Source organism: Apis florea, unplaced genomic scaffold (assembly GCF_048593485.1).
Source record: "Apis florea isolate Af1SG1 unplaced genomic scaffold, ASM4859348v1 contig_3203_pilon, whole genome shotgun sequence".
Lineage (NCBI taxonomy): Eukaryota > Metazoa > Arthropoda > Insecta > Hymenoptera > Apidae > Apis > Apis florea.
The window spans coordinates 707,470-724,601 of NW_028256723.1; the positions used below are offsets into that span (position 1 = coordinate 707,470).

Sequence of the window (17,132 nt, forward strand, 5' to 3'; positions counted from 1 at the left end):
AGGAAAAAAAAAAATTTGCGAATTTATAATTCAGGAACTTTTTTTAGAAGTCTATTAGTCCATGGAACTTTTCATCTGGTTAATATTTCTCAGGAAGGAGCATTAAAATTAAATTACAGAAAGGGAAGAAATTTTATAATTCGGGAAAATTTTATTCTGCTCGATCGGACGGAACAAAGGACGAGAAAGGAGACGAGGTCCTTCCACGAAGGAGGAATGGTAAAACGCGGTCCGAAATAACCGTCTAATAATGCAATGCGGAACAAGTTATTCTGGGTAGCCGAGGCCCCCTCACTGGGTTAAGCCGAGTGTTTGCCCGCGTTTTGCTTTGCTTCCTTTTGCCTTAGCAGCATAGATTGGGACAGGCCATGGATCACGGCGTAAGCTCGCAGACGACGCACAGAGACAGTAATCACGCGCCACACTGCGCACGCGCGAACTCGCTCGTTTCGTCGTCGTTCGGATTTACAGGGTGTAACAAACGTACGCGTGTCGCGTGTCATCCTCTTAAGAAGACGTTCTATCTTAGACTTAGAAAAAAAATTTATTGAATTTACAGAGATCCTTCAATCTCTACTTATCGATCGATCGCATTTTTCGAACAGTCGTACTACTTACTCAGTGATAATGCTACGCAATTAGGCAGCCTTCTGTCTATATATCTCGAAAAGCGCAATTTATTTCGCCTCGTGCAATTCGATATAGCTTTACTATTTTCAAAAAAGAAAAAAAAAAGAAAAATACAACTTAATAAAATACTTAAAAACTTACTTTTTAATGATAATAGTATATGCTATAATTCGAGAGTTTTATCTCTCTGAAAAAATGTACGATCCCATCCACTAAAGATATAAAACTTTCCAATGATAATGGTACGTGATATCCAACAGCTTTATATCTTCAATACCAAGATTACTCGTCCATGTAGACACATCTTACCACTAAGAACGTAAGCCTGTCAAATCTCCAATCGTCATCAATGCGGAAATCGCAACGAGCTCTTATAGCAAGTCTTACGGCTCGTCCGCCATAAACGTAAAATCAACGAACAAACGAACGTGCAACAACGACCACCACGATAGCCCATCTAAGCTTTACGATAAACAATTCCCGCCGGTTCGACGCCACGGAACGGTGAAATATTAAACTCTTTCCGTGAAACTTAAATTGGTAAACAGGCGAGGAACGAAGATGGTATCTCGCGGGCGAACGCGAGGAGGATTAATTCCGCGTTTTCCTGGCCTGTTATCGAGAGAGATCGAGCCGCGGCTACGCTTCTCGTGGGCGAGCATCGCGTGCAATTCCGCGATGGCACACCGTGTATGAATCCGCGGCCTCACGAGAGCGTGTGTGGACGCGCGGGCAAAGATAGAAAGCTTTGCACACCTGCACACACCCTTGCTACACAGGGAGAAAAAAGAGGGGGAAAGAGAGAGAGACAAAGAAGAATGAAGGAGGTGGATGGTCGAAGGGAAGAGGGTTTAAATGGAAAAGAAAAAGAGAGAGAGAGAGAATGCGTTACGTGAGCTTCTCTCGAGGAGTAAAAGCGGCAAGTGGCTTCTGCATTAGTACAAGATGATACGCTACTGAAATGTACGTTCCTACGGCGTAGAACGAATGGCAGAAATGGGATACCAGGCGTTTCTTAGATGGATACCTTGATGGATTCGCGTTTCCACCGCCGCTAATGTCCGTGGATACCTTATACGTACGCGGGAATCCGTTGGTGGCGGGCTAGCTACCGGACACTTTAGGCGGAAATCAACGAATCGGTTTAAATCCTTCGCTAATGGTAGAATAAGAAGAGAAGGAGGAGATTGCCACGAACGCGCTGACTAATCGGCCTTAGGCTACGGTTTGACAAGAAACGGGCTCCAATTACGTGAACCGGAAAGCCGTCTTGAAGAATCCCACATTCCTGGACACTGGTCCTATATCGGAGATCGTCTGGATCGATATCTATTCCAGATCGTTCGAATCTATTCCGAATTTTCGAAATGACAAACTTTTCTTCTTGCAAATTGTCAATGATGGATATCGCTTATTAATAAAGTTTAATTCACTAACTTCAAATACACATATTTCCACCGATATATTCGAGATGCTCGTAAAATCTTTTGAAGAATCATTGAGTTTTATACACTTATACGTTTGTAATCTACGTCTTCATCAAAGCTGGAACGCCACTCGGTATGACGTTCTTGAAATGTTTAGATGGTTCGAGCAGGATATCAAACTCGTTCGTTAATCGACTTCTCAACCTCGTGTATCTCGTAATATTATTTACGACATTTCTTCTCCAATTCATTCAGACAGTTGTAGCCGACCCGTCCATCCGTTGGACGGACGTTTGGTTCCGTTTCCAAGTGTTATTTACGACGACGTGTCTCGAGGCGCCACGAGTCATGAAAAAACTCCGCCCCAGCACGAAGTTGGACTGCGCGGCTGGATTGATTTTCTGAATATACCTTTTCCTGGATCCCTTTACCGGTCGTACGTTACGTATCGTTTGGATCGTTTGGTCGTCGAGGGACAAGGAAATCGGCAGAGTCGTGCAGCCATGCTGGTAGAGAAACCGGCCGAGCAATAAGGAGGGATGATGGGACGAAGACGGATGAAGGAGGCAAGAAAGATACGACAGAAAGGGAGTAAAGGAGATGCAAGCTCTTCCGTGTTCGCGCAACCGCTTATGGCTTATACGAGGTGATCGTATATGCATGTCCCGCTGAAAGGCTGCCATGGTAACACTGTCTCTTTTCTTACGTAACCATATTAAGGCACCTTGTGGCGACTAGGTTCGTTGAAACATCGCACACAACGACATCGACGTTTGTCATCATGGCCGATCGAGTTCGTTTATGGACAATGAGAACTATACGATTTTCTTTTTTGATTCTCTTAATCATCCGCGAGGCGCCACGATCGCCATACTGAAAATGGCCGCGCAGTGTCTGGTCGTGTCGTGAAAGTCGTAGATTCATTTATGTTAACAATTATGTAACAAATTGTCGCGCGCACATGTGTTAACTGCGAACTCAGCTCCTTGGTTGTAATAGTCCCGTTGAAGAGATTCGATTAAGTAAACGTGGATTAGACTTGCTTTCACGTTAACCTCTTAACACTTTCACTGCACGTGTATTATGCATAATATGTTTTAAAAGTTGAATTTCTAAATGGATATATCGTAATGTAACATCAAAAAAATGATGTTGTGTTGTGTTTCAATATATAAGGAAAACGAATTTCATTTAATAATTTCTCACAGAATAATAAAATTGTAACATGAATGGAAAGCTTTAATTATTTTTTCTTTATTCGACGTTTATTTTTGCAATATTTTGAATGAATTATCGCAAAAGCGAATTAAAGTTGTTAATATCATAGATTAAATTTAAAGTTATGTATGCAGGTATGTGTTACGTTATACTCATTTTGTTTAAAGCTGTTATATGCGTTAAACTTGCTGACGCGTCGTAACTGTCTAACTAGTTGAACAAACTCTGAATAATTAATCTATCCACGAGTTTTGAATATGGTACTCTTAATGTCAAGCGGGTAGAGTTCTTAACACCTTAGAATCCTATATTTCAATATCAATTTTGATCCAACATAACATCATAAGAAATTTTTTTTATTCGATTAATTTTATTAATCAAAATTTTTCACTAACTGATCAAAATCTTCTACTGCTGTAATTTTTATATTTTTGTATTTAAGATTGATTAGTTTTAATAATAGAGTAATAATAGAATAACGAGATATAATATGTTTTTAAATATTTAGATATTAGATGTATACGATATCCTGAGATTGAAGTCGATTCAAACAAAATCGAACTAATGAATTAATTCGGATTAATCAGAATAATGAATTAAAAATTTTATTCAAGGCTATATAACACGTAAGTTAAATAGTAATTGATTTTTACAAAGGAATTCAGAAATTTTATTATGTATTATTTTATTTTTTAAAAGATTAATTTTTAATCTAATCTTTAAGCATATCATGTAGAATTTTATAACTATTTCATTCAATATATATATTTTTTTTGTATATCTTTAATTATCAAATTGAATCTATCAAAAATAACTAATTAAATTTCTTTCAGAGTACATTTTTCAAACAACAACCTTCCAAACAATACTTCGTAACAATTAATTTTATCCACAAAGAATCGAAAAAGGAAAAAAAGAGATTCGAACAAATGAAAAAGAATTCATTCGGTTCGATAATAATGCAACGAGTGCATTGGCCAATGACCAACGTCACGACAGGTGCATGATTGACCGTTTGTACCTCTTCTCGACGCGAGCACACCGCGTATCCTAACATTTATCGTTTTCTGTATACGACGCGTTCGATCGTTATGCGAGCAGTTGCCGGCGTATTTAAGCGTTCGTCACGGAAAATGATTAATGGCCGGGAGAATGAGTCATGTGTTTCGGGGGATGTGTCGAAAGTTCTGTTGCATAATGCATGCGTTTCCATCGGTCTTATTGATTGTGATGGAATTTTCATCAACATCATTGGGAAAATTACGGTTGATAATATTGTTGTATAAAAATACGATGATCAACAATGTGATGACTAAGCAACGACCATTAACCAAATTTTGTAATTTGGTAAAATTAGCATTATTTGATAAATACAAAGTATTCGTATTATAGTTATTGTAATAAAAATAAGTAAGTATTTGTATACAGTTGTATAAGAAATATTTTCTCACGTATTCTATCAATATATTAAATATAGATTTATATTTTCATTTTTTTTTCTTTTTTAGTAAAGTAAAATGAGATTCATTACAGAAACAACCACGTTATTAAATGAGCAATATTAAATTAGTCACAAATTGGACTACTATTAAACCCACGCGAACACCAGTGCACGAAATTAATAGTAGATCCCTAAGCTGCAGCCAAGCGTGGCGTACCAAGAATACCTGATTCGAGAACTACGTGATTCGCCTGTTTGGCCTTTCGGCCATTGTGTATAACAATTTGAACAAGCACGTCTTCTCTTTTGTATTCCAAACGGTCCATAAAGCCAGCATCGATAACGCCACGCAACGAATGCTTCTATTTATCCCAACTAGGATCGAACTGTGATCGCTGGAGTTTCTTCTTTCTCTTTTCTTCTTTCAATTCCTCTCAATGTGCCAGGTAACGAAGAGAAAAATTAGATTCACGGACATCTCACGGTTTCTATTTGATAGCTCTTCAAATTACGAGAACAATCAAACCTGTTACAAAGCGTAAACGAATCTATCAAAACCGGAAACAGACCAATCACAATGCTGAAAGGAAAAACGATGTTCCAACGACGAGGAATGAGGATCATGGTACGAGATTCTCGACTCTCCTGTTCGACCCTTTAATACATCAACGTCCATCAAACGTGAAAAGGCGGAAGAGTTTGGTCGCCTTGGCATCCTGCGAAACCGGAGGTCCTCGACCGTCAAAGTAGACAAAGTGAACACGCGCGAAAACCGGTGATTCGCACGTCCCTCGAATGAACGAATCGCTCGAGTCCCCGTGGCTTCTTATTCCACGGTGGTCCTCGCACGGAATCCTGAGTTCAATGCCTCTTTGATGAGCGTTCCCTTCTCCTTCGGCTCCGCGGCCATCGTCGCGAACAGTCCACCTTTTCTCCCTACCCATCCGTTCCCATACGATCCATCTATCGACGAATCTGATCGATCGAAAGCAATCGATTCGGATCGAATTCGTGTTCCGGTCGATGATCGAATTCTTGTTTCTTTTTTTTTTTATTATATTTTTATTTGCTTTCTTTTTCGTCTTCGTCTCTGTCTTTGATTTGAATAGGAATTTGATGCATTCGGTTTACGCTCCTCGCCTCCTTCGTCTTTATGGTATTCTTTCTTTTTTCGTTAATTTTTCTTCCTGTTGATAGAGAATCACGCGTGGTTGTAGGTGAAACTGCGTCGAATAACTTCCCGTTGATAATCATCGTGAGAGAAGGTGGGGCAAATTTATGTGCGTTGGCTCGAACTGGCTGCGTGCAGGTGGAAAATCAGCGAGCCTCGACGATAGCGTGCATTATATAACACTAAGGCTATTTTCAAGTGTCGAAGAAATTTATGCGGGAACTATTTTTGTCGCCAGATGGGAATTGGCGATCGTTGATGACTGAATTCTGTTCTTTTTTTCCTATTTAAATGTTATTTATTTGAATAATTATTAGGAGGATGAAGTGAAATATTTATGAGATTCCGAGAAGAAATTGTGTAATCGAGATATATTATATTTTATATTTATCATTTAGAAAAATGTTTAGAAAAATTTTATAAATATTTATAATTTTTCAATTTCTACTTTATCCGACTTTATTATTATAATAGTGTGGAGTATTAATGAAACGAATTCATGAGATATTTGAAGAACGAAATGATCATTCTAACGAGAATTCATTTGACGAATTTATTTATTCTCAACTTGTCAGAACGTTAATTGATCAGAAAACTCATCCACTGTAACCGAAGTTTTAATTACAGCTACATCACAACTAAATAAAATCTATATTTTAATTGCTTCTTTTACATTACAAATAATATTAAAGATACATAAGCAGCTCATAAAAATGCAATCTACATACAACATTAAAAGCTACCAACCGAATCTTATTTAACAATACCACGTTAAAGAATCATGAAATTGTAAAATACATAAATTATATTTCCATAATATAATTAATCTCAGTTCACAGATGTTACAATAAATTTACAAATATATTTTCTGTTGAAAAGGGTTCATTATAAAACATCAAAAGCGTTTAATTGTGACGAAAGAAATAAGAGATTAATATTAATCGAGCATCGAACGTTAAGCGAAAAATAATTGCCAGTAAATCTTCCTCAATGACGACTTAATTCAAACGGACTTTCTCTTTCGCTTGTGATCTTCGACGTGTACAACTTTAGCCCGTAACATCCTGCAGATAACAATCGAGATAGAAAGAGAGGGAGAGAATGAATTTATGCAAAGGTGTGTTCAAGTGGGTGGAAAATCAGAGCCGGTGGGTGGTACAAATAATTCATGTTTGTTGGTAAGGAACAAGAGGAACCTTTAATTTTTTTCGAAGAATCAAACGTGAGAATTGGCTGATAAAAATGCGATTTATATATACGAATGAAAAAGTTCTATATACATTCTAAAAATTCGATATTTGTTATAATATTCAATTTAAAAAATACGTATTATGTAACTAAAGATTTTATCTTTTACGATATGAATCAATTAAATTGAATCAAATGGCATTAATTTAAATTTATTTTAGATATAAAGATATAAAATTAAAAATATTGTTTGAAAATTACATATTATAATTTAAAATGTTTTTTATTTACACAAATGCCAATTATAACTTATATGGGACAAAGAAAAGCAGAGTTGAAAATTTAAGTTATAAGATGTAATAAGATTCATTCTAAATATGTTAATATATGTAATGTCGACGATTCTTTCATCTTTTTTAAGCACTTAGACGCTTCAGTTAATCCATCTTGTTTTTTTTTTCTTCTCATTTTCACAAATATCTGCTTTCCTGCGAATTGCTGCAATTGTATACATTTCATAGTGTGGTTCGTCATTCATCATAGTGACAACAGATTTTCAGAGATTAGAGAAATGCAATTATCGCCGTATTATTTTATCACTGAGTAAATCATGCGAAAAAATTCTATTAATTTCCCATTCTATCTAGAATTCTATAATCTAAGATTTCTTTGGTCTCTTAATATAGTAATTTACTCATCATCAAGTCCGTATTTTGAAACATTAACATTAATTATTTATTATTATTTCTTCGAAGAATAATATCTTTTGTTTTTGTTAACTTCTTTCAATCGTAAATGATAATAATCAAAAGTAAGAATATTAATCTAAAGAAATATAATTAATCTAAAACTACATAATTAATATAATAAGTCTAAAATAATATATGTGTATATATATTACAAATATACAATTGTATAAATCAATGAATTTTGAAAGTACAATAGACTAAAATAATTTTCATTAATAAGTACAGAAATAAAATACAATACGAATTAAATTCATTTGTGTAAAATTTTAATTGAATTGGCAAAAATAATGCTTTGAACATTATTTCTCAGATCCCTCAGTTGAAAGAAATCGATGCGTCCAAGATCGTATCAAACGTAAAAACGTACGTGAATTTATAGTGAAAATATATCGATCCAACGATTCACCACTACGATCTCGCCACGGATTACGACGTCCTAACTGCCGACGTCTCGCAACCCCTCGTTTACTTGCGTTCCATTTCACGAAGACTCAAAACACTGCCACGAACAGCTGTTTGAAGCTTAAAGGCAAGGTCGCAGCCTTACGCTGCGTACGCAATGCCGCTCGTTTCAACACGTCGCTGAATGCGTGGTTGTATGCGCAAGTGCGCGTGCGTGCATGCGTGTGCCTGCGCATTCAAGTACACTCACGTGCAAACATGAGTACGTGACACATCACGAGTACAGTGTACTCTATGATGATATACATACACAGTTCTTGTCATATACATAGAAGAATGTACATTAAAAAATTATACAATATATAGTTTGATTCACAGTAAATTGTTCAAGAGTAATAATACAATATGGTATTTCTAATTCATGGTCACATATATATGTATATGAATATATATAAATGTGTTAATTTGATTGCACAAGAAGAATTTTTAATATTTTTAATTAAATAAGAAAAGTTTACGTTTTTTTTTTCTTCTCTGAAAAGAAAATACAAAAATTGTTTCGTGTGTATATATAACTGACGTACTGTACTGTTCGACCCACGTGTGCGTGCGCACATGCGCGCCACGTACATATGCTCATGCGCCGTGGAGCTGGATTGTGCGTGCATGGACGCGTTTTACAGTCGCAGGGAGAGCCACTGTCGTTACCACCGCACATAACTATAGTTATGCAATCCACCAACTTGTATTCATGGTCAAGGCCTGCGTCCTTACCGCTAGATACGTATACTAACATGCACACATCGCAAACGACGGCCGTGCAAGGAGTTCACGAGTTATGCAGAAAAGAGGGGCGAGGTTACCAGCGAAAAAATAAGGACCGAACATTATCGAATTCATACGAGAACGACGAATAAAATTGAACGAAGCCAATAGGTCGGTATACGAAACCGGATTGTCCAGAAACATTAATGGAATGAGCGTTCAGATTAAAAAATGTGATTCCGTTTGCTCGTTTCAGAAAAAAAATATGAGTTTCGAGTTCGATCGCTTACTTTAATTGCTTTTACTTAATCTTTCGTTCGTACTGATAAACAAACATATAATTTTGCCGATGCCGGGAATGAAATTTGCATAAATGCGAAAATTATATGAAGTAAAACAAGTTCTTTCCTCTAAATAAGAAAATAAAGATTACTTGCTTAATGAGGTTATATCATCTTTTTCCAAGTTTCCTCCATACATAAAAACAACAAGCATCATTTTAATAAGTTGTTTGTTTCTATGTTTCAAACAGAAAGTATGTAGAGCGAAACGCAATGATGAAGTCTGCTAACAAAGCATTCACCGATGAACGATATACCGAATAAGTAAAAGCATAGTCGATGGAAACATACAATTGCCAAACGTGGAAGAAAAGGATGCGTAGAGGAAACATTCTTTTACTCGACAGTCGGCGAATGAACGTACATGATTGTGTTAGTATACACACAAACGTGGTGTTAGTAAAGGTAATAGTAATGCATGAAGAAAACAATAATAATACAGAAATACAGCAATGATTTAATATAACTGAGTTATAGGAAGTGAATATTATTAGCATTTGCTTATGGTGGATCTATGCGCGAACATTTATCTTTCTCGTTTCTCATATATTCGTTGTATGTTCACGTGTACTTCGATACTTGTACAGGGAAGTATGTACTTCAAGTCGAATATGTACGCACTTATCTACGCACCTGTATATACATGTATATACATGCTGTATGTGACAATGTACGCGCAAAAAACAGTGTACAACAGGTACAACAGGCAGAATTACAGCAGGTCAGCAAGAAAGGAAATAATCACTCTTCATGTGTGTTTAACGCGTTGACGGACGCGTATGCATATGTGTGATGGTATACGTAATATGTGTGATGTAACTTACACAGTGCTTGAAATGTGCGTGCGATTAAGACGCGCTTATTTGTGCCCCGAACGAGTTTTGATGCGAACGAAATCACTTCGCGGTAATCACGGTCACGCCTTTTATCTCATGAATAATGATTCCATTGGAGGAAGAATCGCTATGCTTATGAGAGTTCTACACAAATAGACAGATCTATCGCGTTTGAACATTATTATTTTGATGTTGTAAAATATGATATGAAAACAATTCAATGAAAAAATGAAATTTAACTTATGAAAATAACGTTAAAAGTCGAATTATAAAATAATGAATAATTTTTGAAATTTGAAAGTATTTTTATTAGGATATTTTAATTTATTTTTTAAAAATAATAAAATTTATAAAGAAAATTTTCGTATTATATTTATATAATTCTTTGGATAATATATATTTCAAAATAGTATCAAAGAATTCGTATTAATCAAGAGTGCGACTCTTGCATCAGGAAGTCAGAATGTACAAGTTCGATCAGATACATTTAAAACGACCAATCTTAATCAATTTCCCTTAATTTTACCGTTGCATGACCACTCGTACTATACATATAGTGGACAGTTCAATGGCGTTGCACTTACCAACGCCAACTCGAATCTCTCTCTCTCCTGTTAAAGGAATCTCTCCTATTTATACCGTCGTGTTATTAGCATTGCCATTAGCCAAGTCTCCCTTTCTTGTAACAAAACCTATCTATAAATAAATATCCTTTTATAAATTACCGATTAACATATTATTTAATTATTGATTAGGTTATGAAAATTTATTAAAAATTAATTTTATATAAATCTTTATAATCAATTTATCCTTGAAATTATACAACTTTTTTTTTTCATTGAAATAGCAATTACTCTAAACTTTAAGTTTACATAATATTCCTATAATTTCCTTTCTGAAATGTCAAACAGTAATATATTAAATCTAATCTTCAAAGTATACGCTATTTTTACAAGAATATTTTGTAAGGGTACTAATTGACAATCTCAGGAACGAATCCTCCAAGTTAATTTACTCGAAAAACAATATTCCAGAATTCACTTTATATTGTCAAGAAGATTGCGCGCAACGGCAATACTAAACAAAGCAACGAATAGCAAATGGATTGTCGGTTTCCGGGCTGACGACTTGCAAGCGAGTCGAGTCGGTTGCAATGAGATTGCTGCGTAACATAATATCGAAAGAACGAATAAAATTTTCTTTTCAATTTCGTATCATGAATCTGTCTATGTTCAGCTATTATTATCGTATGTGTTATCTTGTTAAAAATGTATCTAAAATATTCAATCGATTTACAATCAACACAAGAAAAAAGAGACAAAGAAAAAGAAAGAAAAAGGAATGGGAAAAGAAACAAGCGATTCAAGACGTATCGTGGTAGAGTCGATGCATGCACTCTACACGTGGCTGTTTCTGACCATTGCTGCACGTGTACCAATCTTTGGGTTCACCGCGTATTCTATATGCCATGATTTCATTTATTCGACGTATATATACAATGAAAAAAAAAAGGAAGAGAAAAGGTGCGATGGAAACGCGACTCGATCGCGTTGTGCATTGCACACCCGTGCTACACACGCGCGGATTCGCATGCGCGCGCACATACACATTGGCGCACGCGCACACTGGTACTATCACTTCACTGATGATATACCCTACCGAGAGTTCATTGCTCTTGAGGTGCAACGGAGAACGACGAAGATTCGCTCGAGAATGTTGAAGAGAGAAAAAGCAACATAGAGGGAGACACAAACTAGTATTGGCGCAATGGAGAGAGAGACAAAAACGAAGACGCACGGAAGACGAAAGGGAATGAGCGAGAGACCGAAGAAAACACTGTCAAGGAGCTCTGAAAAGTCAAAAGAAGAAAACGAGAAAGAGAGAGAGAGAAAAAGATCGAGGAGTATTTACCACACGCTTCGATGACTTTTAATAATCCACACGCGATTCCCAGCGCGCCACTCCGAGTCAAGTTAACCACTCTCGATGCCTTCGTTTTCTCTGGTTGCACGCACATGTTCGAGAGAAATGGCAAGGCCGGTAGGAAGCGATTGGGTTAAACGTTCGTTCAATGAATATCCGACGGGGAGTATCGCTTTCGTATTTAACCTAACAACACGTTACGCCTTATATCTGTGGCCGATCAACTGCATGTGCTTGCGAGACATCTATAGAAATCGTGACTGCATACGAACTGCCTCAAGAGCATTTCCCTTGCCTGACCGATGATAGTAATCATCGCTAATCAGGAGCCAACTCTTGGACCTTAGGGAGCCAAGTGCTCAGTATGAAACAATTAAGATCGTGTGTCGGATGATCGCATATAATTTCAGTAAATTGTTTCTCAAGTTTCGTCGACGACAGTGCTGCTTGCAACATCGAGATCAATTCACTTCTAACGCACGATTCATTTTGAAAGTAATGAATTATTATGAGAATTGATAAATCAAGATCTCGATTAAAAAATTGGAAAATATTGGACATGATCGTTCGTCGAACGTACCAACTCGAGCTTGTACCGGACACGTACCGGGTGCAATGTACCTGGATGAGTCACACGGTAACAGCGCACACATTCGCGTACGCACATGCGTCTCCACGCGCGATTCGCGCTCGTGTGCGCGCGCATCTTTTGTCCTTCTCTCTCGCTTTAGGTCGCGGTCGGTGATACTTGTTACTTGCCGCGCGCCAGAAAGAAACGAAGAAACGCTGTAACTCGCGCGCGATACGCGCCACGCAACGAAGACAGAGAATAGAGCAACGAGCAAGATGGAAAATAAAAATCCAATCATTTCGACCGGTTTTGCATCGTGCCGACGAGGATAATGGAATACCGCGTCACTTTTTGCCGGTGCACAGAATATTTTCTCGCGTTAATATCCGCGCATTCTACCCCTACTCTTTACTTCGTATATGCGCCAGGTACGTATCTAACCATAGTATTACATGCTGTACACCAAACGTGACTGGCGCCAATGAGGTTAAACGATATCTAAGTTTTGCGGAAGCGTTAATTTCTATCTGTTTCTTTTTTTGTTTATTTTTCGTATGATTGCAAAGTTTAAATGCAGATTAATTGCAATTATAATTAAAATTCAAAATAGAAACATTATTAGTTATTATAATTATTTTTTTCGAAAAAGATTATGTTATTAGTTTTTTTTTTTTATAAAACTTCATTAGATTCATCAACCACTTTTAATTATAAAAAGTTACTTTAACAGGTTATTCTCTTTTTCTTTCTATATCGCATTAAAATATTTCCTTTTAATTCAAACAGATGAAAATTAAAAGTTTCAACGCTAAAATTCATTCTCTTATTTCCGGTCTACTCTAATCATGGATTTTAATGCGATTAACCAGTAGTTATGAATAGAATAGAAATTTTAAAGGCACGCGTTATATAAACGTGTGAAACTGCACAAGTGTCAAAAGTATCTGGTAGCCATGAGGCTTCGGGGCAAGGAAATGATGCTATAAATCCCTCGAATGGGGATAGAAAGTTAAATTTATCCGAGTAGGACAAATTGATCTTGCGGGAATTATTTTTAAGCGTATTATAGATTAATTGCAAATAATTTCAGAACTGTTGATCCGACTTTTTACCGTTATTTTTCTATGCGATCTTAAAAATGCAACGTCACGATAATATAATCCGCCACGAAACGATATACGTCACGGATCCTTTAATGATAATTTTAGCACGATTCTATCTCTTTTCTCACAGAAGAACTGGATTATCAAAGTAGAGGGGATGATTACACACGCGCGTGCAAAAAATCCGGAAACGTATCGAAAAGGTGAACGCCATACGAAGACAAGAAACGAGTATCTGGTGAATATAATACATGAATATTAATAAAGCACGTTGACTCGACACACGACTCTGACTTGCTTATATTACACTCGGAAGTAACCGGCAATTATTCAAAACCAATGACCACGTTGGGAGAATCTTTTGAACGACCAACCATTTATATGAAGGAATTCAAATGTTTTGTACGATCGATAATGAGAATTGTAAATTTTTCTTTCGTCAAACAGTTTTATTATGAAAATTTTGTCCTCTCTTTAACAATTTTTATTAAACAGGATATTCTCTTCTCTAAATGTATATACTTTATTTAGAAAAAAAAAATTTCTGACTTTTTAAACTTGGATTTTATTATATACATATACGATAAAGTTTTTACTTTAAAAATTGTTATAAATTAAAGTAATTAAAGATGCGTATTTTTAAAATAAGATATAAGAATATTTACTACTTATATATACCGTTATATATTTTTTCTTTTTTTCAGAATTCAAAATCGATCTCAAACAAAATTCATCCATCACGCCTCAATTTAAGGTTTTCATCTACGATAACGATTAATCAGCACGAGCTGGATCTATTCAAATTTCGCCATATACGAGAAGAAAATGGTTGAAAGTTTCGAGTCGCATGATCAATCATTCTCAAATGCAAAATTGGTAACAAAGGAGCGCTATCGATCCTTACCACGAATTAATCAAATAATTCGAGGCGAGCGACGAAGCGGCGAGGGAAGGAACGAGAAGGAAGGCGGTCAGAGAAGAACATCGAGAGACTTTTAAAACGGGGTTGCGTAATCCTTTGGATTTAGTTTACTTTCGTCGGTGTCGATGCCACGCACGTAGCGTGACCGTGGCACTGAACCAGCGGCACGAACTTTCTCGTGGCCTTCGTTCCAGGAAGACGATTTACGTGACATGAGCAGGACGCCAATGACTGCGAACGGTCATCGACGGGGCCGAGCAACGCCTCTCCATCAGAGATAGCCGTGAATACAACTCGATTTCGAATTGATTATCGCCGTGCTAGCTCAAGGGAATCGAGTCCTAGTGAAATGAATTTTTTAAAACACGGTGACGCAATATTACGTAATGGTACAAAAATAGAAAAGCTAATATGGAAGCTAAGAACTAACTATTACTTTTCCCTCGTGCCAAACATATATAGATTGCCTTTTTTTTTTTTTTTATAATATTATTTTTCCTGACCGTTTGCTTTTCATTTTAGAATATTTTAGATATACAGTGTAAAGGTTTTTCGATAAAAAAAAAAAAAGGATCACATGGTGGCGCTATTAATTCGCAAGAAATTGATAAATGACATTTTTTAATTTTTACAAAAGAGTAGTTTTAAAATTGAACTTGTATAAACTCTTTGCGAAAAGGATCATATTTTGCTTCGGTATATTAACAAACATTCATTAAACGATTCGAAAAAGAAAAAAGTATTAGATCATTAAAAAGATTGTATGCATAAAAATATTATCCCACAAGTAAACAAGTGTAAAGTGGCAGATAATAGATTCGGTTTATGAATCGATAAGGAGTCGTATATGTATTTTACATTCTCTTAACCCTTCCATTTCTCTTGAGTCAATTTCACAATTACATCGCCATGATGGATAGGCAGCCCACATATATAAAACAACACCGAAGCGAAGAAAACTTTCCTCCCTCGTAATTCACCATCGATCAATAAAACTCAATCATTCCGCCGACAAATAAACAAGCGGAAAAATAGATCTATCAAAACGAGCAAACATTTAATATCGCCCATCCCATCTCGTCGTCTCACCCCCGTTTCCTTTTTTTCTTCTTTTTTTTTTTTTTTTTTTTTTTACTTCCTAAACTAAAACTCGAAACTTTCCTGCCTCCGCCCACAAGATAAAGACGATTTAAAAGAAGAGGATCGCGGGATGATTAATTCTCGAGAGAAGTTCGAAACACCGTGGCCAGAACTTTCTTGTTGCCAAGTTTCGAAAGAAGGGGGGAGAGGAAGAAAGCAGGAAGAAAAGAAACCGTGGATCGTGTTTCGGTGTATTAGACGCTACAAGGTGAATCGTGAGGATCGCGCTTTTAGGGGAGGATTCCCTTGGAACCAGACGGATGACAGGTGGAGAAATATTCACAAGCCTGTTCTCGGAGGGAGGGAGGGGAGGTGAGGACGCGTTATCGACACTAGACGTGACACGAGAGAGAGAAAAAACTCGAGGGGGACGAGGAAAAGGAAATTTTTCTCCATCACGCCGCCATCCGAGTTTTAACGCGAGCCTCCATCTCAGGGGATAGTCCCGAATAGAATCAGACGAGGCGGAGAGGCCTTGACCGTTCCCGAGTTTGAAATTCAAAGTTGGATTTTCGGGAATCGTCGAATCTCTCTGATCGGCGGACCTTTTAGACGAATGTATAATTTAAACGGGCGGCCTCCACGCTTTTCGACGCTTCTCATGGTCAATGGAAAAGTGGTTACTGGCCCAGCCTGTCAAGTATACCTCGAATCAATCGCGATACGATGGTTCTAGAAAATTTCGTTTCTCCAGAATTTTTAAATCGTTAAATCGATTAAAGTGATTTTTTATATGATACGAATTGCGTGGTAAATGTATATTAAAAATTGCGATGGTTTTAGAAAACATTTACAGAGAATTTTATAATTAGATAATTAACGATGATTTTATATGTGACGATGTGTAAATAAAAATAGCAATGTAATAGTTTTAGAAAAACTTAATGAAAATATATTGCCTTGTGAAGGATTTTACAATTAGATTAATGATTTTATATAATAAATTCTTTACCTTATTCCAACAAGGAAGACGTCTTCAACTTTTGATCGCTGTACAAAGATAGAAACGGATAACTCGTATTGTTCTTTCGAAATGTCACAAACGTGAAATTTCGCCAAGTCTGCCTTCGACACGGCTGTATCTCGGATGAAATTCGAATCGCTCGCAAAAGATCCGAGGAAACAACCAGTTCTTTCAATTTAATCCTAAACCATCTTCCTTTCTAACTTCCTTAATTACCTTATCCCCAAAGTAATTTTTATTATCTTTTTGATCCCGTATAATTCGATCACCAATATCAAAAATATCGAAACAATTTTCATCCCCATAATTCTAAACAATTAACTTGCCAATTAAGATTCAGA

At 36.5% G+C, this 17,132-nt stretch overlaps 1 protein-coding gene and 2 long non-coding RNA genes across 5 annotated transcripts in view; 2 read left to right on the forward strand and 1 right to left on the reverse strand.

Moving 5' to 3' along the window:
• Positions 1–17,132, reverse strand: part of Eip78C (Ecdysone-induced protein 78C) — a 114,752-nt gene that overhangs the window by 78,426 nt on the left and 19,194 nt on the right. The gene's annotated exons all lie outside the window — the stretch shown is intronic.
• LOC147657115 (uncharacterized) lies at positions 2,901–4,698 on the forward strand. Its single transcript, XR_015292772.1, has 3 exons — positions 2,901–3,079; positions 3,784–3,901; positions 4,109–4,698. It is a non-coding gene; the product is annotated as an uncharacterized LOC147657115 (long non-coding RNA).
• On the forward strand, positions 12,835–15,524 carry LOC147657116 (uncharacterized). Its single transcript, XR_015292776.1, has 3 exons — positions 12,835–13,090; positions 13,896–14,003; positions 14,470–15,524. It is a non-coding gene; the product is annotated as an uncharacterized LOC147657116 (long non-coding RNA).